Below are 25070 nucleotides of genomic sequence, written 5' to 3'. Positions count from 1 at the left end.
ACATTGTAAAGCAATTATAGTCCAATAAAAAGAAAAAATATATTCTATGGTATGTGTATAGTAGAATCTAATATAGTGCATTTGGATCCTCAGTTTTGTGATGGTCTGGTTCAATCCAAGGGTGACTTTTATAATGGAGTATTTCTAAAGCCTGATTACAAATTAGAATCACTTTTCATGCTTTTGTCAAACACATAATAACTGGGCTCCCCTCCCCACCCCCGCAAATTCTGATTCCTTCTGTCTTGTGTAGTGTCTAGGCATAGGCAAGAATAATGAATGTGTGGCATTTTTTTCAGATTATCCTTTATAGATGTTATTTCTTTCTGTTGAGTTTATTATGGGTATAATACAACGATAAGTTTCAGAATATGTTTCCTGAAAAATGCTTGATTCATATCTATTTTATAATTTTAACCAAATACAGAGTTTTAATCAGCTGACCTGCAGATGGGAGTGGCAATGTAATATCTTCACCAACACTTATTATTGTTTGTCTTTTTGATTTCAGTCATCCTAGTGGCTGCGAAGTGGTATCTCAAAACCACTCAAAAAGCCGTGGCTTTAATTTACATTTCACAGATTGCTAATCATGGCTAAAGATGGCCATTTTTAAATCTTCTTTAGAGAAATGTTTATAAAGATCCTTTTCACATTTCTAGATTGTGTTATCTTTTTATTTTCGAGTCCTAAGAGTTCATTATAATTCTGGATACAAGTCCCTTACCATATATGTGATTTGCAAATATTTTCTTCCAGTCTGGATTGTCCATTCACTTTCTGGATGGGATCTTTTGTAGCACAAGTGTTTTAAATTTTGATGAAGTCTAAGTTATCTGTTTTTTTGTTTTATTATTTGTTCTTTTGGTGTCATATAAAAAAGAAACCATTGCCAAATCCAAGGTCTTGAAGATTTACTCTTATATTTTCTTCTAAGAGTTTTATAGTTTTATGATCCATTTTGAGTTAATTTTTGTGTATTATGTGAAGGTATTCAATTTCATTTTCTTTGTATATGTATATATATTCAGTTGTCCTATTACCATTTGTTGAAAAGACTATTTTTTCCTTATAGAATTGCCTTGGCACCCTTATAAAAAATCAGTTGACCCTAAACATAAGAGTTTATTTCTGGACTTTCAGTTCTTTTCCTTTGATCTATGTGTCTGTCCTCATGCCAGTACCACACTGTCTTTTTTATTTTTATTGAAGTATAGTTGACTTACAGTGTTGTGCCAATCTCTGCTGTATAGCAGAGTGACTCAGTTGTATACATATTTCCATAGTGGAAAACATTCTTTTTTTTAATATTCTTTTCCATTATGGTTTATTCTAGGAGATTGGATATAGTTCCCTGTGCTATACAGTAGGACCTTGTTTATCCATTCTAAATGTAATAGCTTGCATCTACCAACCCCAAATTCCCAGTCCATCCCTCTCCTTCCCCCCTCCCCCTTGGCAGCCACAAGTAGGATCTCTATGTCTGTGAGTCTGTTTCTGTTTTGTAGATAGGTTCATTTGTGCCATACTTTAGATTCCACATATAAATGATATCATATGGTATTTGTCTTTCTCTTTCTGACTTACTTCACTTAGTGTGATAACCTGTAGGTCCATCCATGTTGCTGCAAATGGCATTATTTTGTTCTTTTTTTATGGCTGAGTAGTATTCTATTGTATATATGTACCATATCTTCTTTATCCATTCATCTGTCGATGGATATTTAGGTTGTTTCCATGTTTTGGCTATTGTGAGTAGTGCTGCTATGAACATATGGGTGCACGTATCTTTTTGAATTATAGTTTTGTCCAGGTATATGCCCAGGAGTGGGATTGCTATATCACTCTGTTTTTGGTTTTTTAAGGAACCTCCATACTGTTTTCCATAGTGGCTGCACCAACTTACATTCTCAGCAGCAGTGTAGGAGGGTTTCCTTTTCTCCATACCCTCTCCAGCATTTGTTATTTGTAGACTTTTTAATGATGGCCATTCCAACCTGTGTGAGGTGGTACCTCACTGTAGTTTTGATTTGCATTTCTCTATAGTTAGTAATGTTGAGCATCTTTTTATGTGCCTACTGGCCATCTGTATGTCTTCTTTGGAAAGATGTCTGTTAAGGTCTTCTGCCCATTTTTCGATTGGGTTGTTTGTTTTTTTTTGTTGTTGAGTTGTATGAGCTGTTTGTATATTTTGGAGATTAAGCCCTTGTTGGTTGTATCATTTCCAAATATTTCCTCCCATTCTGTAGGTTGTCTTCTCGGTTTTTTTTTATAGTTTCCTCATGATTACTGTAACTTTGTAGTAAGTTTTGAACTTGGCAGTCCTCCTACTTTGTTCTTCGGTTTCAAGATTGCTTTGGATATTCAGAGTCCCTTAAAATTCCATATGAACTTTAGGATCAACTTGTCAATTTCTGCCAAAAAGTCAGTTGGGATTTTGATAAGGATTGTGTTGAATTTTTAGGTCTTGCCATGTTAAAAATATTAAGTCTACTAAACTTTTACTTGGGTCTTTCTGTTTATTTATTTATTCATTTATTTTTTTATTTAATTTTTTTATTGGTGTATAGTTGATTTACAGTATTGTGTTACTTTCTGGTGTACAGCAAAGTGTATCAGCCATACATATAGATATCCAGTCTCTTCTAGACTCCATTTTCATGTAGGTCATTACAGAGCACCAAATAGAGTTCCTTGTGCTATACGGTAGGTTCTTATCAGTTATCTTTTATATATAGTAGTGTGTATATGTTAATCACAGTCTCCCAGTTTATCCCCCCCTTTTTCCCCCTTGGTAACCATTAAGTTTGTTTTCTACATCTGTGACTCAATTTCTGCTTTGTAAATAAGTTCATTTGTACCATTGTTTTAGATTCCACATATAAGCGATATCATGTGATGTTTGTCTTTCTCTGTCTGACTTACTTCACTCAGTATGACAATCTCTAGGTCCATTCATGTTGCTGCAGATGGCATTATTTTGTTCTTTTTTATAGCTGAGTAATATCCCATGGTATATATGTACCACATCTTGTTTATCCATTCCTCCATTGATGGACATTTAGGTTGCTTCCCTGTCCTGGTTGTTGTAAATAGTGCTGCAGTGAACATTGAGGTGCATGTGTCCTTTTGAATTATGGTTTTCTCTGGATATATGCCCAAGAGTGGGATTGCTGGATCATATGGTAGCTCTATTTTTAGTTTTTAAGGAATCTCCATACTATTCTCCATAGTGGTTGTACCAATTTACATTCACACCAGCAGTGTAGGAGGGTTCCCTTTTCTCCACGCCCTCTCCAGCATTTATTGTTTGTACATGTTTTGATGATGGCCATTCTGACTGGTGTGAGGTGATACCTCATTGTAGTTTTGATTTGCATTTCTCTAATAATTAGTGATGTTGAACACCTTTTCATGTACCTCTTGGCCATCTGTATGTCTTCTTTGGAGAAATGTCTATTTAGATCTTCTCCAGTTTTTGATTGGGTTGTTTGTTTTTTTCATATTGAGCTGTATGAGCTGTTTATATATTTTAGAGATTAATCCCTTGTCAGTCACTTCGTTTGGAAATATTTTCTCCCATTCTTTGGGGTTGTTTTTCATTTTGTTGCTGGTTTCCTTTGCTGTACAAAAGCTTTTAAGTTTAATTAGGTCGCATTTGTTTATTTTTATTTTTACTACTCCCAGAGGAGGATCAAAAAAGATTTTGCTGTGATTTATGTTAAAGAGCATTCTTCCTGTGTTTTCCTCAAAGAATTTTATGGTATCCAGTGTTACATTTAGGTCTTTAATCCATTTTGAGTTTAATTTCATTCTTTTATATGTAGCTGTACAGTTTTTCCATCACCACTTATTGAAGAAACTGTCTTTTCTCCATTGTATGTTCTTGCCTACTTTGTCATAAATTAGGTGACCATAGATGTGGGGTCTTTCTGTTTATTTACACCTTCTTAAATTTCTTTCAACTGCATTTAATAGTTTTCAGAGTATAAACTTTGTACTTTTTTGTTAAATTTGTTCTTAAGTATTATTTTCATTTTGATGTTATCTAAATTGTATTTTCTTGACTTCATTTTTAGACTGTTCACTGTTAGTGTATAGAAATACAGTTGATTTTTGTATATTTATCTTGTACCCTGTAATATTGCTGAACTTGTTTATTAGTTCTAATAGGTTTTTAGTGGATTCTTTAGAATTTTGTATATCTGTAACAAAATATCTGCAAATAGAAATAGGTATACTTTCATTCTGGAAGGCTTTTAGTTCATTTTCTTGCCTAATTGCTCAAGATAGACCCTCCAATATAATTTTTAATAGAAGTGGTGAGAGCAGATATCCTTGTCTTAGTCCTGATTTTAAGAGAAAAACATTGAGCTTTCACCATTATGTATGATACTAGCTGTGGGGTTAGCCAAGATGGCCTTTATCAGGTTGAGGAACTTCTCCTCAGTTCCTAGTTTATTGAGTATTTGTATCATGAAGGGGTGTTGAATTTTGTGAAGTAACTTTTCTGCCCTTATTGAGATATTTATGTGGTTTTTATCCTTTATTCTATTGAAATAGCTTATTACTATAACTGGTCATTGTATATAATCCTTTTTATATGTTAATGGATTTGGTTTGCTAGTATTTTATTGAGGATTTTTGCATCTATACTTATAATAAGAGATATTGATCTTTAGTTTTCTTTTCTTGTGGTGTCTTTCTGGTATTGGTATCACAGAAATTCTGGCCTCGTACATTGAATTGGGAGCTGGTCTCTCCTTTTCTATTTTTTGGAAGTGTGTAAAGTATTAATTTTTTTAAAGTATTAATGTTAATAATTAATATTATGTTAATTTTTATTGAAGTAGATTGACATACAATATTATGTTAGGTTCAGGTGTACAACATAATTGGTCAGCATTTATATACATCAATAATACAATCACCACAATAAGTCTAGTAACCATCTGTCACCATACAAAATTATTAAACTATTGTTGACTATATTCCCTATGGTGTACATTATGTCCCCATGACTTACTTATTATATGACTGGAAGTTTGCACCTCTTAATCCTGTTCACCTATTTTGTCCATTCTCCTACCCCACTCTGGGAACTACCCATTTGTTCTCTGTATCTGTGAGTTTATTTCTGTTTTGTTTTGTTTTTTAGATTCCACATATAAGTGAAATCATGTGGTGTTTGTCTTTCTGTGTCTGACTTATTTCACTTAGCATAATACCTCTAGATCCATCAATGTTATTTCAAATGGCAAGATTTCATTCTTTTCTATGGCTGCATAATATTCCATTATATACATATACATATATATACACATATATTTTTCTATGTATACACACACGTGTATATATGTACGCATGTATGTATACACACACAGACACAGACACACACCACATCTTCTTTATACATTTACCTGTTGATGGCCACATAGGTTTCTTCCATATACTGGCTATTGTAAATAATGTTGCAGTGAACTTAGGGGTGCATATATCTTTTTTGAATTAGTTTTTTATTTTTTAGCACAAAAATACCCAGAATTGGAATTACTGGATCATATGGTAGTTTTATTTCTAATTTTTTTGAAGACCTGCATGCTGTTTTCCACAGTGGCTGCACTAATTTACATTCCCATCAACAGGGAAAGTGTACAAAGGTTTCTTTTTCTCCACAACCCACCAACACTTGTTATTTGATGTCTTTTTGATAATAGTCATTCTGAGAGGTGTGAAGTCATATTTCATTGTGGTTTTGATTTTCATTTCCCTGATAATTAGTGATGTTGAGCCTCGTTTCATTTATCTGTTGGCCATCTGTATGTCTTCCTTAGAAAAATATCTCTTCAGGTTCTCTGCCCATATTTTAATTGGATTGCTTGCTTTTTGATATTGAGTTGTATGAGTTCTTTGCATATTTTGGATATTAACCCCTACTGGATACATCATTTGCAAACATCTCTCATTCAATAGGTTGTGTTTTCATTTTGTTATGGTTTCCTTTGCTGTGCAAAAGCTTTTTAGTTGGATGTAGTTCCATTTGTTTATTTTTGCTTTTGTTTCCCTTGCCTGAGAAGACAGAACCAAAATGATATTTCTAAGACCGATGTTAGAGTGTACTGCCTGTGTTTTCTTCTAGGAGTTATGTGGTTTCAGGTCTTACATTTAAGTCTTTAATTTATTTTGAGTTTATTTTTGGATATGGTGTAAGAGTGTTGGTTCAGTTTCATTCTTTGTATGTATCTGTCCAGTTTTCCCAAAGTCATTTATTGAAGAGTCTGTCTTTCCTTCATTTTATATTGCTGCCTGCTTGTCATAGATTAATTGACTGTGTAAAGATGGATTTATTTCTGGGTTCTCTATTCTTTTACATTGGTCCATGTGTTTTTTTGGTGTGTTTGTCAGTACCATACTGTATTGATTACTAAACCTTTGTAGTATAGTTTGAAACCAGGGAGCATGATACCTTCAGCTCTGTTGTTCTTTCTCAAGGTTGCTTTGAGTATTCAGGATCTTTCATGGTTCCATACAAATTTTAGGATTTATTCTAATTCTGTGAAAAATGCTGTTGGTGTTTTGATAGAGATTGCACTGAATCTGGGGATTGCTTTGGGTGGTATGGATATTTCGAACAATATTAATTTTTTTGATCCATGAGCATGGTATATCTTTCCAATTATTTGTGTTGTTTTCAGTTTCTTTTATGTGTTTTATAGTCTTGAGAGTACAGGTCTTTCACCTCTGGTTAAATTTTTTCCTAGGTATTTTATTTTTTTGTCTGATGTAGTGGTAAATGGGGGCGTTTTCTTGATTTCCCTTTCTGATAGTTCGTTATTAGCATGTACAAAAGCAACACGTTTCTGTGTATTAATTTTTTATCCTGTAACTGTACTGAATTCATTTATTATGTTCTAATATTCTTTTTGATGGAGTCTTTAGGGTTTTGTCTAATAAGTATCATGTCTTTTGCAAATAGGGGCAGTTTTACTTCTTCTTTTCCAATTTGGATGCCTCTGTCTTTTTCCTGTCTGATTGATGTGGCTAGGACTTCCAATACTATGTTGAATAAAAGTGGTATGAGTATGCGTCCTTGTTTTGCTCCTGATCTTAGAGGAAAAGCTTTCTGGTTTTCACCATTCAGTATGATGTTAGTTGTGAGTTTGTTACATATGGCTTTCATTATGTTGAAGTATGTTCTTTCTGTACCCACTTTGTTGAGAATTTTCTTCATAAATGGATATTGGATTTTGTCAAGTGCTTTTTTTACATCTAATGGGATGATTATATAATTTTTATTTTTACTTGTATTAATGTGGTATATCTCATTGATTGATTGTGGATATTGAATCATCTCTGCATCTATGTGGTAAATGTTATTTGGTCATGGTGTATGATCCTTTTAATGTATTGTTGAATTCACTTTGCTGGTATTTTGTTGAGGATTTTTGCATCTCTATTCATCAGAGATATTGGCCTATAATTTTCTTTTTTTGTAGTGTCTTTATATGATTTTGGTATTAGAGTAATGCTGGTAGAAGGAATTTGGGGGTGATCCTTCTTCTTTACTTTTTTGGAATACTTTCAGAAAGTTAGGTATTAACTCTTCTTCAACTGTTTTTCAGAATTCACATGTGAAGCCACCTGGTCTGGATTCTTTTTTGTTGGGAAGTTTTTGATTACTGTTACAATTTCACTATTAGTGAGTGTTCTGTTCAGATTTTCTATTTCTTCCTGATTCAGTCTTGGAAGATTGTATATTTGTAGGATTTTGTCCAATTTTTTAGGTTGTCCAGTTTGTTGGAATATATTGTTTGTAGTAGTCTATTAGGATTTGTTGTATGTCTGTGGTATCAGTTGTAACTTCTCTTTTACATTTCTGATTTTATTTATTTGGGGGTCTCTCTTTTTCTTTAGGCGTCTAGCAGAAGGTTTATCAATTTTGTTTATCTTTTATAAAGAACCAGCTCTTAGTTTCATGGATCTTTTCTATTGCTTTTTTTTGGTCTCTATTTCATTTGTTTGTGCTCTGAGTTTTATTATTTTCCTCTTTCTACCAACTTTGGTCTTGTTCTTCTTTCTCTTGTTCCTTTAAGTGTGATGTTAGATTGTTTATGTGAGATATTTCTTCTTTCTTGAGGGAGGCCTATATCACTACAGACTTTCCTCTTAGAATTGCTCTTGCTTTATCCCATAGATTTTGTTTTGGTGTGTTTCCATTTTCATTTGTCTCGGGTATTTTTTGATTTCTTCTTTGATTTCTTTTTTAACCCATTGCTTGTATAGTAGCATGTTGTTTATCTTCCATATGTCTGTGTTTTTCTGTTTTTCTTCTTGTTATTATTTCTAGTTTCATACCATTGTGGTTAGAAAAGATGCTTGATATAATTTCAGTCTTCTTAAATTTATTGATACTTGTTTTGTGGCCTAACATGTGATCTGTCTTAGAGAATCTTCCATGTGCATTCGAAAAATGTGTGTATTCTGCCACTTTTGGATGGAATATTCTGTCTATACCTGTTAGTCCATTTGGTCTAATGTGTTGTTTAGTGCCAATGTTTCCTTATTGATTGTCTGGATGATCTAACAGTTGATTTAAGTTGGCTGTTAAAGTCCCCCACCATTATTGTATTACTGTTTCTCCCTATATGTCTGTTGATATTTGCTTTATGTATTTAGGTGCATTTATGTTGTGTGCATAGATATTTATGAGTGTTATATTCTCTTGTTAGATTAGTCTCTTTATTATTATTTAATGCCCTTCTTTGTGTTTTATTGAAGTCTTTAAAATCTATTTTGTCTGATATAAGCATTTCTTCCCCAGTTTCCTTTTGGTTCTCATTTGCATGGACAATCTTTTTCCATCCCTTCACTTTCAGCCTGTGAGTGTCTTTAGATCTGGAGTGAGTCTCGTATAAGCAGCATATGTATGGGTCCTTTTTTTTTTTTTTAATCCATTCAACAATCCTGTGTTTTTTGATTGGAGGATTTAGTCCATTTATATTTAAAGTAATTATAGATAGGCATGTACTTATTGGCATTTTGTTAATTGTTTTCTGGTTATTTTTGTAGTTTTTTAAAAATTTTTCTTCATTTTCCCTCTTCCCTTGTGATTTGATGACTGTCTTTAGTATTATGTTTGGATTCCTTTCTTTTTATTGTTTCTATTTTGGTATCTATTATAAGGTTTTTGGTTTGTGGTTACTATGAGGTTCACATATAACAATCTTTGTCTATAGCTGTGTGTTCTAAATTGATGATCTCTTAAAGTTGAATGCATTCTAAAAGCCCTACATTTTTTCTGTTTTCTATTTAGTTTCAGTGATTTCCACTACCCTGTCTTCCAGATTGCCTATCCATTTTTCTGTATCATGTAATCTACCATTAATTCTCTCTAGTGTATTTTTTATTTTAGTTATTATATTTTTCAGGCCTGATTGGTTCATTTCTATATTTTCTAACTCTTTGTTGAAGTTCTCACTGTGGTCATTAATTTTTCTCTCAAGGTCAGTGGGTATCTTTATGATCATTATGTTGAATTCTTTGTCAGGTAGATTGCTTATCTGTTCCATTTAGTTATTTTTCTAAGGTTTTGTCTTTTCCTTTTGTTTGGACAATATTCTGTTGTTGCTTCATTTTGCCTAATTATCTGTGTTTATTTCTATGTATTAGGTAAGTTTGTTATGTCTCCTGATCTTGGAGAAGTGGCTTTTTGTAGGGAGATGTGGTGCCTATTAGCATACTCCCTTCTGGCTACCAGAGCCAGTTTCTCCAGGAGTGTACCCTCTGTGGGCTGTGTGCATCTCTCTTTTTTGGTGGGACCAAGTGCTGCAAGCACACTGGTAGTCAAGACTGGTCCCCAGCCTGGCTGTCTGTGAGGCCCTGCTTTGTGTGGTTGCTCTGGGTGCGCTCTTGGGTGAGGCAGGCCCCTGGCATGACTGGTCGTGAGGCCTACCAGCGTGTGGCTGTTTAGGATGCTGGTAGGTAGGGCAGGCTCCCAGCATGCCTGGATACGAGGCTTGGTGGTATGTGACTGGTGCGGACATCCTGGTGGGCAGGACAGGCTCCTGGTGTGACTAATTGTGTGGCTGGACAGTGTGTGACTGCTGCAGCTTCACTCGTTTGCTGTGATTATAGGCTAGAGGAAGGGTGCCTGCCAGTGTTGCCATTTCAGCGTGAGAGAATGAGATCACAAAATTGGATGCCATCAGCATCTCAGTCCCTGGTCAGGTGGGGGGAGTTCCACCTGCCTCTGGCCTGAGAGGCTTTCTAAGATTAGCAAATGGGCTTGACCTCGGTGCCTTTCAAATGCTACATCTGCTGGGACTTGGAGTGAGTATTTGTGCATGTCCTTTAAGGGTGGAGTCTCAGTTTCCTGTAGCCCTCTGACTCTCTTGAGTGTAAGCCCAGCTGGTTTTCAAAGTCAGATATTTTGGGAGCTTGTCTTCCTAGTGCTGTACCCATGGACTGGGAAGCCTGATGTGGGGCTCAGACCCCTTACTCCTAGGGGAGGACCTGTGTATTTCTTATATCCCTACAGCTTGTGGGTTGCCATGCCAAGAGTATGGGTCCTTACCGGACCGTGTCTCTGCTCCTCTTACTCATCTTGTGTCTCCTTCTTTATATCTTTTGTTGTGGAAAAGCTTTTCTTCTAGCCTTCAGGTCATTGTCAGAGACAGTTGTTCTGTAAGTAGTCATGTTTTTTGTGTGACTTTGGAAGGAAATGATCTCAGGTCTTCCTACTTTGCCATCTTGATCTCAACTCTTTATTAATTCTTCTTAAGTTTTTGGTAGAACTCACCAGTGTAGGCAACTGGCCATGGTCTTTTATTTGTGGGAATTATTAAAATTAATAATTCAGTCTCTAATTTTTATAGGTATACTCTGGCTTTCTATTTTTTCTTGATTCAGTTTTAGTAGTTTTTGTCTTTCTAGGAATTTGTCCATTTCATATAAGTTAGTAATTTGTTGGTGTACAGCTTACAGTATTCCACTATAATTCTTTTTTATTTCTGTAAGGTCAATAGTAATTTCTCCTGAGAAGGCTTGATTTAGAAGAGGGAGACAGCCAATAAAAATTTAAATAACAAGAGATCAAGTAGTGATCAGTGTTACAATGATACTAAAGCAGGGTGAAGTGAAAGAAGTGGGCAGATGGCTATTTTATATTGAGTGATAGGTAAAGGCCTGGCTGAGAAGTAACATTTTAATTGAGACTTGCATGACAATGATGAGCTGGCCACACAACTATTCATAGCATTTTAGGCAGAGAGAAATCGCTAGTCCAGTAGTGTAAGAGGTAAAAAGCTGGTGTATTTGAGGAATATAAAGAAAGCCAGTATGGCTGAAGTGTACTGTGTGAGAGATTAGGAGATTAGGCCAGAGATACAGACAGGTCCAGAACATATGGAACCTGGCAGGCAGCTATGGTAAAGAATTTGGATTTTATTCCAAGTGAAACCATTGGAAGAGTTTAAGCAAGGGACTGACATGGTCTGTTTTATATTTTAAGAGATTACTCTGGCTCCTGCATAGAAAACAGATTGTTAAGAGTCAAGAGGGGAAGACCATTTATGGGAGACAAGTTATGTTTTATAGTAGCAATCCAGGTGAGAGAAGCTAGTTCTGGACCAGGGTAATAGTGGAGATACAGTGAAAAGGACGCATTCAGAATATGTCTGGTAATAGAGTCACTTTGCCAATGGCCTAGATGTCAATGGAGAAAAGAGAGGAATTATAAGAGGAATCTGAGGTTTTAGACTTGAGCAACTTGGTAGATGGCATGATAGTAGATGATATTGTTGTGGGTCAGAGCAGGTTGCCCCAAGATATGCCATGGTGGCATATCATGGTTGCCCCAAGATATGTCATGGTGACAAATTATTTTGAATTACAGTTACTTGAAAAATACCTGGTGTGGGAAAGTCATATAGAAAACACTTTCCCTCTGAAAGCAGGAAATAAATCTCCCATGTGAAGGCACCCTCTCTATACCAGGAGCATAGAAAGCATTCTTATCACCAGAGTTAGGTAATTCAAGGCTAAGAAAGCTGTATAAGCAAACTTCGTTACTTCTTCATCAGTCTGTTACCCCAAGTACAAGCCCCTTTGTTTTGTTAAATCTTCACAAATAATTGTTTCTTTGTCTAAAAATGATGTATAAACAGTCTGCTTTAGTTACTCTGGGTGTCCTATTTCTATGAGACCTCTTTACATACAGATTAAAACCTTTTTTTTCTCCAATTAATCTGTCTTGCATCAATTTAATTATTAGACCAGTCAAGATAACTGAAGATGGGCAGGGGGGAAATTTCCCCCTCCCTGACATTATACATAATTTATTTTTGCATGAGTGTCTCCAGTACCAGACTAGGAACTTGGCATGGCAAGTATCTTTTTTTTTTTTTCGTTTTTTTTGCGGTACGCGGGCCTCTCACTGTTGTGGCCTCTCCCGTTGCGGAGCACAGGCTCCAGACGCACATGCTCAGCAGCCATGGCTCACGGGCCCAGCCGCTCCGTGGCATGTGGGATCTTCCCAGACTGGGGCACGAACCTGTGTCCCCTGCATCGGCAGGCGGACTCTCAACCACTGTGCCACCAGGGAAGCCCATGGCAGGTATCTTATTCATTGTTGTATCTCAAGCACCTAGCAAATGCTAGGTCAGTTTGGATTGTAAAAATTATATACCATGATAATAATAAAATATTATTATTAACTTTGTCCTAATTTAACTTAGGGCAATCAGAAAATGCTCCTAAGAAAGAATGTTTGAACTGACTCATGAAAGAAAGCAGGGGTTGTTGGGAAAAGGGAAAATTTGTAATTTAGCACAAAATACTCTGTTATAGTGTCTAAGCTAGTGCTATAAGCAGAAATGAGCTGCTTTCCCTCACAAAATTAAGTCCCTCCTTAATGGTCACTCTCATTTCTTGAATGAAAAAGTGATACTGGTTAAACTTTCTATATGCTGTGAGCTAGTTGAAGTGGTAGAATGTATATGGAGTCATAAAGGTTGGAATGAGCTTTGCCAAATTTGGGCAGCTTTATTTGTGTGTGGTTAGAAAAGTGGTGATGATTAGGACATATGCTTACTTTATTGTTTAAATTTGTACAGCTGTTCTATTTTCAATTTAAATGTTCTTTATGTTTATCAACAGTGTTGGCCTTAGATTATGTGTTCTTTTTTTTTAACATCTTTATTGGAGTATAATTGCTTTACAATGGTGTGTTAGTCTCTGCTGTATAACAAAGTGAATCAACTATACATATACATATACCGCCGTATCTCCTCCTTCTTGTGTCTCCCTCCCACCCTCCCTATCCCACCCCTCTAGGGGGGTCACAAAGCACCAAGCTGATCTCCCTGTGCTATGCAGCTGCTTCCCACTAGCTAACTATTTTACATTTGGAAGTGTATATATGTCCATTCCACTCTCTCACTTCGTCCCAGCTTACCCTTCCCCCTCCCAGTATCCTCAAGTCCATTCTCTACGTCTGTGTCTTTATTCCTGTCCTGCCCCTAGGTTCTTAAAAGCCACGGACTGTATTAGTATTTTATTACAGCACTTAGTACAGTATGCCATGTGTATTTAGATGATAAATACATTTGACTTTTCTGGTGATAGTTTCCTATCTAGTTCTGCTTTGTGTTTCTGTAGAGATTTTATTTCCTAACAGTGTTGGATTGAGATATCTTGCCTTCCTTCCCAGACTTACATTTATCAAAATTAAAAACCTACAGAAAAATTGAAATAATAAATAATAGTGCAGTGAATGCTCATATACACTACATTTAGATTTACCAATTAAACAAATTTTTTGCTACACTTGCTTTATACACACACACACACACACACACACACACACACACACACACTACATACATATGAAAGTAAGTTGTATTTTACCCCCAAATACTTCAGCATGAATCTTTAAGGAACAAGGACATTCTCCTTCCTAAATGTAAAACATTATTAAGCCCAAGAAATTTAACTTCAAATTAATAATATTTAGTATAGATTCTGTATTCAGTTTTCTTTAATTATAACAAAAAATGTTTTTTATAGCCTTTAACTTATTTATGGTTTTGAATCCAGGAGCCACCCAGTGATCACACATTGCATCTGGTTGAGAGGTATCTTTTAATGTGACATGCACTGTGTGTTAAATCTATTGTATATCTTGTCTGCTCTTATAGAGTCATTTGCAGTCTTTAAGGGTAACATATTTTGCCTCTTTCAAGAATAGTGCATGACATTTACTAACTATATAATAGAATAAGCTGCTTTTCCAGCTGCTGCTTAGCCCTGAAGGTTAACTATGAAAATGACTTTTCCAGTAACTGAGTGAGCTGAACTGTTGCTTTTAAAACTCTTTTTAGTGCTTCTTTTCCAGCCTTTGAACTTTTCACTAAGCATTAGTCATTTTTAATAAAAATACATTTTGTTTGTAGGTCTTAATAGCATTTTGTCCTCATAAAAATGTGGAAAACTTCGCCAGACTAAATCCATTGTAGCTCTTAAAAAAAGGTAAGTTTTGAAGTGAAACGCAAAAGTTTCCTCCCTCACCCCCAAGTTAATAAATTACATAATTACTAAATTCTCTCTGACCAACTTTGGAATTTCCTAATTTTAAAAACTGATGTCAGAGAAGAAATGTTGAAATACTATTAAAAACATTAGATTTGCTGAAAAATATCCCCTGCCTAGTTATGCTACTCTAAATACTGTGGCAACGTCAACCACATTTTCTCTATCAATGTGGAGAATTTGGAGTTCTTTATTCTTTTGAGCGGCTCATTCTCATTCATTGCTGCATTTTTTGTGGATGAAGCAGTATTATCCAATGTTACTTCCCAAAGGAGTACTTTTAATTTGATTATTTCATGTTCTCCAAATGTGTAGTTTGTTTATAGTTGCAGTATAAATGAGATAAGGGAGGATTAGGTCACTAGTGGCTACAAAGTATTTATATCTTGATGGTATTTATTATTTTAATAAAAATTCTTGACATCATTATTAGAGCCAAATTGGATATGATTATTAGCTCTGTCTTGTCTTCCTCAGCTCCATTTTTTCCTTTCTGAGTTTTCCAATGGTTTTTGAAGCTGTACTACCATTTTTTTTTTAAACATTTTCCTTTTTTTTCCTAAAATATGTTTTTTGGGGAGTCATATACTTAGCTTTTACAGTTTTTAATTTTTCTTTCAGCTCATCTCCAGGCCATTTTATTGTTTGTATTCATGGGAATTTTCTCCCCTCAGGTCTCTTAAGGCATGTCAACCTCCTTTAAAGCGTTCCTTCTTCAGTGAATTTATCTGTGGAGATATTATGAAAATTTATTCAAGGGTCTCTTATGTTGGTTTAAATTGCTCCTGTGTTGAAAATTTTTGGCTAGTGAAAATGATGTTTTTCCACTCCTCCAACTTAATGGTGCTGGCTGTCCTTGAGGCCTCGAACTTCTGTCTCCATCCTACCGTAACATGATCTAGTGTAATATATTCTAGACTTTATCATTCATCACAGTAAACTTCTACCTCTGAGGTCTCTAAAATTTGTGGAATTGACATCTTGCTTATTGCCCATTCCACCAAGCCTGCATTGTTAGTGAAACATTCAATTACTCAAGCCTTTTATATCCTCTCTATTCAATTTCTGTGTGCTTAGTATCCAAAACTAACTCTGTGGAGAGTCTTGCCTGCACTTTTTTTGAAAACCATGTTTCTATCTATTTACAAGCTTATCCATTAGGGTTATCCTAGCAGTAACTCAAACTCATTGTGTTCAAAATAGACTCAGCATTAATTACCCCAGATATGAATGAGAACTGTGTTTATTTTGTTTACTGCTGTGTTCTCCACATCTGGTACGTACCGTACATGAAGTGTGTTTTTGTTGGATGAATAAACAAATTAATAATATTTCCCTCAGCTAAACTGATTCCCCTTCCTAACTTCTCTATCTCATTCCTAACATTATTCCTTATCAACTGGCAGAGAGGATGTCAGGGTGTTTTGTGTTTCAGGATTTTAGGTCCAATGAAGAGGATGAAGCCTGGAATTATACTTCCAAAGGGGGAAAAAAAATGGAAGCCAGGCTTGAGTTGAGATAGGTAGAAAGGTTTTAATCCTGGAAGAATATGAGTTATTTTGGGGGATTTTATCAAGGTTGAGGAAGGCAACAATATTTTGGGAAGTGTTGTTTTTTTCATGTGGCGGATACATGTGTCCATTCCCACGCTGAACCGCAAAGAGGTAACAGTACCTCTGATGGCATGGTAGAGGGGTATGAGTGTGTGTGTGTGTGTGTGTGTGTGTGTGTGTGTGTGATTGAACATTAGGAGTCTTGGTCTTTAGCTTTTTCCTCTCCGTGATCTTGGAGCTGTATCAGTCAAGTACCACAGATATGGCATAGAAACATATTTTTGTTAATGGAATATATGCAATTTTATATTATGATTTCATTAGACAGCAATGATTTCCATGTTGTCCCACAGTTTTTATGATGAAAATTCATGATACTAATTGAGGGTATGTTCTATAACTAAGCAATTCCTGTATTTATGTGCATTTAGGTTTTTTCCATTTTTTCTCATTTTAAAATAAAACTGATGAATGTCTTAATATACAAAGTTTTTCCTATGGCTTATTTTCATTGCTTATATAACCATATTCCCCTAAAGTTTTAAGTCTGAATCCTTCTCTGTTTCCCTGACGATTTTCTGTTTGTGTCATGGTATCAAGGCACAGGAAGCTTAATGTTCCTGGGCCTTGAAATGCTTTTTATCAGCCAATGACTTTGAATTCAGTAATTTTAATTTCTTAGATGTTTATTTGAATCCACTCATTACTGAGGATTTACTGATATTGAATAAAGAGTCAGCTGTTTAAACCAAGTATAACATACCATCATGAGCTTTATTTTTGCTGTGGATAGCTATTTAATTGTTTTTTCTCTGGAGAGCCTAGTATTTCTTGTCAATGTAAGATTTAAACAAATAATTTTCATAGTTAGCCTTTTAACTTTTAACTAAGTAGGAAATTCCCACATATGATGAGGTAGATGGCAAACCCTACCATCTTATGTTTGCTATATGGATTCTTAATATCTTTACTGTTTAAAAATGTTTATATTTAATATATATTTTTTATTTTTTGAAAAATCAATACTTATATATGATGAAAAATTCAAGCACTACAAAAAATATACAGTAAAAAATCCTCTAGCTTTCTTCCCTAGAGGCAACCATTATTATCAGTTTCTGTGTATCCTTTCAGAGTTATTCTATGCATATTCTAGCTTTTCTCTATCATGTTTACTTTAGCTAAAACTGTAGTGTTCCTGAAAAGGGGGAACATATTGTTGTTTTTTATTTAAGCATTTATTTTTATTTTATTTATTTATTTACTTATTTTTGGCTGCGTTGGGTCTTCGTTGCTACGTGCAGGCTTTCTCTAGCTGCAGCGAGCGGGGGCTACTCTTCGTTACGGTGCGCGGGCTTCTCATTGTGGTGACTTCTCTTGTTGCGGAGCAGGGGCTCTAGGCATGTGGGCTTTAGTAGTTGTGGCTCATTGGCTCTAGAGTGCAGGCTCAGTAGTTGTGGCGCACGGGCTTAGTTGCTCCGTGGCATATGGGATCTTCCCGGACCAGGGCTCGAACCCGTGTGCCCTGCATTGGCAGGCGGATTCTTAACCAGTGTGCCTCCAGGGAAGCCCCATATTGTTTTAATTACTACATTTTTTGTCATTTTAAAAATACATTTATTTAAATTATTATTTACATGGGCTCAATGTAGTTTTGCTTAGTTATATTTGGCTTTTCTTTTATCTGTAAATAAAAATTTGAGTAAGGTTGATTCAGATAGTCATGAACTTCTTTTGAGAATTAAAATTAGGAAATTCGGAATTAAAATTAGGAAATTAGGAGAATTAAAATTAGGAAATTGTTGAAAAGGTAGAGAAACTGAATAAGACTGGGTTGGAAGTAGGGGAAAGTAGGAGTCAGGACTATTGCCTATAATATTTTAGGAGCATTCTCTATAAATACTTTTCTTCCCTTCTTTAGCACATATATGTGCTTCTATTATCCATACTGTTGTTTGATAAATTATTAAATTCTGTATAACTGGTTTCTAAGCTATGCTCTGGGAATGTTAGTATTTTACAAGATATTAATAGGTATGTGATGAAACAATTCTGTGGTGAAAAGTGTTTGGGAAAAGTGCTGTGGCATTGAGAGTAAACTTTTTTAGTGAAATTCATAAATTTCTTTGAAGATATAAGGTGCTGAATGCATCCATCTGAGCTGCTAGGATATTTTACAACATATTTAGAATGAAAAGAAAATCTATTACAGAGCTCATCATTTTCTTAACTCTTTCACTAATAGATACCATCTTTGTATTTGGCAGAAGTCTTCTTCTTCTTTTTTAGTGTTTGCAGAATGCGGTTTTGGCAATTCCTGGGGGGAATAGAATTTGCTGAGGTAGTTTATATTCTTCAAATGCAATAACTTACTATGTCAGAAGCTATTTAGAAATGCCAGAAGAAAATGCTTCCTCTTTGTTTGCCTTTCTTCTGTCATAATTGCCATAAACAATGCAAGTTGTATACATAAACGGTACAATTATTTACTTTTAGTGTTTGATGGAATGGATTTTAAAAAGTCAGACATACTGCCAAATAGTAAAATACGTATTTATTTATTTTTCTTTGAATCAAGGGAATGTGGGAGGGCAGCACCAGCCTGGTGGGAAAGACCCTGGTCTGGGGAAGGGCAGGAAAATCAGCAGCAGTATTAACACTACTTCCACTGCTGCCTTCACCTTTCACTAGTGGAGTCTTTGATAGTTTAGAAAGGAATTCTACCTAGATCCTTCTTTGAAATTAGTTGAGTGGGAAGTAGATAAATAAAAAATAAATGAATAAGAACTTACATTTATATTTTCCTCCATATTCACAAATTCTTTATGAATTAGATATGCACTATACTTTTTTTTTTGAAACTGACAAACAACCCTTTTCCAGTGGTTGAGATTGTTATTTCATTATAGTTATCTGTGTATCTGGGAATAAATATTATCATTGTCTTAGCTTTATTTAATTTTTTTTCTGTCCAGTTTTAGTCTTGACTTTGGTTTGGTTATATCGGCCTATGAAATCCATAAAAAAATAGTTATATTTGTCAGTATTTAGGAGTGAAACTTCTATTTATAATCCCTCTATCATCCTCTTGAAAATGAAAGAGTTCATTTTAAACAGTGAGGACAACTCAAGGTCATAGAACTCTTGAGATTTTTATTTGACCTGATAGCAGAGCCAGACTTCATTAGATATGGTGGTTCTGTTGTTGTCACCCCTTCCCCATTCATAACATAAACAAACACAAAAAATAAAGTAAGGAGTGGAAGAAATTTCACTGTGGACTTGAATGATTCTCACAAGGTTTTGTTTAGGGTGAAGGTGTATATATTTATATTTTAGGAAACATTCACATTTATATATAAAATAAATTCTATATATAAGTATGTTATTTGAAATATTTATGTTACTATATATTTATATTAATATATTTTACATAAAATATCTACATCCATAAAAATACATATTTTATATATGTATCTTATATCATGTTTATATATTCATAAGTAAATAAATACAAAATAAAATTCAAAATATAAATAATACATAGCTATATATAAATACGTATTTCTAAATATTTGTGGTTATATTTCTATATATAGCTCTCTGTATAATATAAATACACATATATATTTATGTTTTGGGGATGTTTCATATGATAGTCTAGCAATTCTTTAAAAAAAACCAACCTAAAGTAAATACATTCTTGGCTGATATAGTGTTGTATGTAAGTGTGCATGGAGGCTTAAGGAGGTAATAATACTTTATTAACTTTTTTCAGAAGTGTTTAAACCAGTTATTGAGAGAATAAGTGGTTTAGTGAACAAATTTTCCCGGTAGGATATCCCCTTTAGTGAACAAATTTTCCCAGTAAGATACCCCTTTTCTCTGCTGGCTCAAGTCTTGATCCATTAGTATTCTCTACACATCAGTGTGTTGGGGGTGGTGGGTACTTGGTGGTGGGCTTAATTGTGTTGGTGACAGAAGGTGTTACAAAGCTGGGGGGAGATCCCTTGGCATAGGAGAGGGAAAGAGTAGAAAGAATAAGCCAGTGATTTGAGCTGTTCATTAACCTTGCCTTTCTGTGGAAGAGATCCTTTACCCTGTCATTGGGCATGGAACTGGAAGCTGGAGTGTTGTCTCTGACCCCTGAAAACCAGGCGAATGAGGCTGTTGAAGGATGGGGTCAGCTGTGCTCCAGCTGCCACATGCCGTGAATAAAAGTCACAAAGAGACTTGTACATGCCACTGAGCAGGACTGCAGTGAGGAGCTAGGACCTTTTAACTGCTGGTTTGTTCACCGTTTCCAAAGGACTTACATTAAGAAGCACTAAAGGCCATAATGATGGAAATGATTACTGGTTAAAGATTATAAAGAAGACAGCTTGAAAAGGTGTTGGGTAGGAGTTTCCTTTTAGAGTTATGCCCATTAGCCATAGGCTAAGGTTGAAACCCACTGCTGTCAGAGGTTTGCTTTCTCCTGATAGCTCTGTAGCTGTGGGCTTATTGGGCGTTAACTCTGTCACCAGGGCACCATGGCAAGGCTTGAAGTTCTGTAATACAGTTGTAGTGCCTGGTGTGGGAGGAACACAAAATGGCAACTCAGCATATTTGGCTGGATATTCCCCGGTGGTGCCAGCGTAGGAGCTGGGTGAGTGGTTGCTGAGACTTGTCCAGGCATTGCTCCACCTCCTTTCCATTTGGTTCAGACCTTTGGACAGAGGATAAAGAATTGTGTCAAAATTTACTTAGTGGTAGTGAAACAACCCAATTTAGTTGTCTTCTGAAACTTTAGCTGACATGGATGTCTAGGGTCATAAGAAAAGGAAATGCTTTGGAACATGAAAGTGATAGAAGGAAGCACCCTAGTTATCTTTCCCACTTCATCTTAAGACATAAGCTCTTTGGAAGTTAAATGTTTGGATGCTTAACATTCTGACAGACAACTCTGATCTTCCTCTGACACTTCTACTCCATATTGTCAAAGGTCCAAACCCTTGAAGAGTTTCTCATCATCATCTTCAAACACCTACTGCCTGTTTCTCTGTGATGAAGCTTCTACTGGGCTGTCTGAAGCATCTGGTAGTTCACCATCCTTTTAGGAAATTCTGGGATGATTTAATATTTACATAGTAACTCTTTTATGGGAACTTTATATCACTTTTGAGGCCTTCCTTGTCTGCCAATTCAAGTAAGCAGTATTAACTAAGCACTATCGTGTGCCCTGCATGAGGACTAGATCTCAAGGGACTTAGGGAGTCACATGGATTTCACATATACTAAGCAATTAGAGAACATTGCAAGAATATACAAATTAAGGACATATTTGTGTGGTACAAGCTCTTAAGTGCAGGATGGATCAGCATAACTGAGAGTGAACCCTGGCTTTACCACTCTGGATAAATCACAGTCTCTCTAATCCTCATGTATCTAATAGGGCATCATTAACTATCTGTAGAAGTTTTTAAAGAATTAAATAACACAACGAAATACTACTCAGTCATAAAAAAGAAGGAATATTTGCCATTTGCAGCAACATGGATGGACTTGGATGGTATGATGTTAAGTGAAATAAGTCAGACAAAGACAAATACTGTATGATATCACTTATATGTGGAATCTAACAAATACAACAAATTAATGAATATAGCAAAAAAGAATATAGAGAACAAACTAATGGTTACCAATGGGGAGAGGGAAGGAAGGAGGGGCAGTATAGGGGTAGGGGATCAAGAGGTACAAACTTTTATGTATAAAATAAGGATATATTGTACAACACAGGGAATATAGCCAATATTTTATAATAACTATAAATGGGGTATAACCTTTAAAAATTTTGAATCACTATATGTACCTGTAACTTGTATAATATTGTACATCAGCTATACTTCAATTAAAAAAAGAAAAAGAAAAAAAAAGAAATAACATATAAAAAGTGCCAAGCCCATTATAGGTACTCTGCACATGCCAGTTAGATCCACATAGGATGGGAAGACTTAAAAGGAGATAGGGGAATGTAACCTGGAAGATGAAGAATGGGGAAGGCATGATCAGCAGAGAGGAGTGATGAGTATGTTTGTAAGGAGGTGGGAAGGGTAGATGAGTTAAGATAGGCAGCTGGGAATGATTTAGGTGTGAACCTGGGCCCCACTGGGATGGAGGGTTGTACAGAGAAATAGTGAGATAAAAAAGAGTGACTCGCAGAGCCAGCTAAGAAGTTTGATTAGCTCCAATGAGCAGTTGAATACTGTATGAATACAAGTAGTGTTTTGGAGAGATTTTTGCAGTATGTAAAACTAATGCAGCAACTTTATGAGGAAGGTATTATTATTATCCCCATTTTCCAGGTGGAAAATAGTGTTTGGAAGAGGTTTAAGAAAACTTTACAAATGTATTTACTATGTGAGTAACACTAATGGCAGTCAAAATGGAAGAAAACATTAATTCATGATCCAGCCATCCAAACAAATCAGACTTTTCGTTTTCTCATATTCCCAATTGGTTTTAGTTTTTCTGCTAAGGTATGGAGATATTGTTATGAATATTATTTGAATTAATTTCTGTCAGTGCTTTAAATAGTGCCTGGCACGTAGTAAGCACTCACTATGTGTTAGCTATTATTTTTACCTTAATACAGATCAAGAATTTATAGAGTAGATGAGACAGTCTGTGTTAACAGACTGCTTAAGTAAAAGGCATTTTGGCAGGTAAGTTTTGTGACCTTCACTATTTTCACTCACAATTTCATAACGGTTTCATGTGTAAGCTAAATACAAAGAAAAGGGCTAATCTTTTTCAGAACAGAATGAGGTATGACTGATATGCAAGTTATCTGGTTTTTAAAGCTAAATTCTTTGGTGGCGTGTCAGAAGTTTGCTCTCATTAACCTGCAGGGGGGAAAAGGAACAGAAAATCAATTTATTACAAAAATTTATGTTGTATTCGATGGGTAATCTGTGGTTGGGATTTGTTGACTTAAAATATATGTTCAATTATTATACTTTTCCTAGAAAAGAGATGAATTTATTTTTTGATTATTACCTTCTTGACAGTTTTATTTTGTAGGATGAATACTCAAGGTTTTAGTGTGTCTAAGAGTGAGTCAGGCAGTATATGTCCAAACATCCTCATTTTCTTAAATTTTCCTGGTGAGTTATGTGAGAGTTAGCAAATAGTTACTCGATTTGCAATAATTTATTTCTGGACTAGTAAAATTGTGAACTCTAACTGCTAACCCTGAGTTATTTTTCTAAAGACTTTCTGTTCATGTTTCTAAAATCTTAGCTGTTGTTACCACTTAGATAGGGTCATTATTTTTCAAGTGCAGAAATCTTAAGTTGTTGAATGAGTAAGACTAACCTTTGACATGAAAGAAAATTTAGAGGAAAAAGGGATTTCATTTGCTGTTCATTTTCAAGGCTGTGTCTTTTAATATGAATTTATCAAGAACATGAGTCACATTTTTCACACCTCTGTGTCTTTTGGGACATAAACATTTAGGGAGATCCACAGGCACAAAGACTGCTCTGTGCTGGGAAAAATGATAAAAAAATTAAGAAACTGGAATTAAAAATGAAACTCCTTTGTACATTCTTTGTATAAGTCAATAAGCTTTGTGGGCTTTTGGGTCTTCTCAAATCTCCTTGAAGGCATTTGTGGAACAATTATAATGACTGAAGTTGCCATTACATTCTTTCTAGGGAGCCTGGGAGGAAAGAAGGCTCATTTACAGTGTAGTCTGGTAAATGGGTTACACCTCTGCTGAGAGGATTGTATCGTTTCCAGCTATAAGCAATAGCTCAGAACATCAGTTGGTAAATGGATCTAGGTTTTAGAATTTACCTGTTAGTGCATGAAGATATGGAGACATTAACAAAAATCATTAATGAGTACATGTTCAAGGGCTTTAGTTTGCTTTATACTCCTTTACCCTCTTTCTTTCTTCCTTCTTTTTCTTTATTTCATTCATTCATTTTTAACATCAGCATTTTATAAAATCTAATAGGTAATTTTATACTTGCTGCAGTAGAGAGTTTGCAACTTCTTCTGGAGAAGAGACTCAAACCAGGAGGATAGGTAAAGATAAGAAAACTTCAGAAAAACACTTTTTTGGTTGCTCTGAATTCACTAGGGATGTACTAAAGAGAGATTTTTTTTTTTTTTTTTTTTTGCGGTATGTGGGCCTCTCACTGTTGTGGCCTCTCCCGTTGTGGAGCACAGGCTCCGGACGCGCCGGCTCAGTGGCCATGGCTCATGGGCCCAGCCGCTCCGCGGCATGTGGGATCTTCCCAGACCCGGGCACGAACCCATGTCCCCTGCATCGGCAGGCGGACTCTCAACCACTGCGCCACCAGGGAAGCCCTAAAGAGAGATTTTTGGAGCATTATTTATTTGAAGAATCTGGCACTATTGTCAGCTTTCATTTCACTCATAACTCGTTGAGGAAATGATTTTACCATAGAGTTACTATTGTACAATGCAAGTCACTTTTGTTGCTCTTTCCTTGTTCCTTTTCTTTCTTTCCCTCTATCCCTCCCTTCCTCCTCCCCTCTGACCATCCCTCTCTCCTTCCCTCTATTCCTCCTTCCCTTCCTTCCTTCTTCCTTCCAAGTGTTTTCCTCTTTTTAAAAATCACTTCAATATCTACTACTCAGTCAAAATAGTGAACAGAGTACAAACTTTTGTGACAGTTGATTTGGAATATTGTGATTTGTTACCTGAGAGCAGTTATTACTGTTTCGCCTCATACTTTTTGCTATGTACTACTGTTGGAAAGAATGATTTTAGAGGACTGGCTAGCAAAGCAGCAGTCACTCTCATTATACTTAGAAGTGCAAGAAAAATATGGCGTCTTTATTTTTCTCTATTGCTGACAGTCTTACTTGGGTAGTTAAGAAAAAAAAGTAAACTTTATGCTTTGCAATTTATAATTCT

This window comes from Monodon monoceros, unplaced genomic scaffold, assembly GCF_005190385.1.
Source record: "Monodon monoceros isolate NGI ecotype Baffin Bay Population unplaced genomic scaffold, NGI_Narwhal_1 Super_Scaffold_20, whole genome shotgun sequence".
Lineage (NCBI taxonomy): Eukaryota > Metazoa > Chordata > Mammalia > Artiodactyla > Monodontidae > Monodon > Monodon monoceros.
This window is presented reverse-complemented; position numbering follows the sequence as displayed.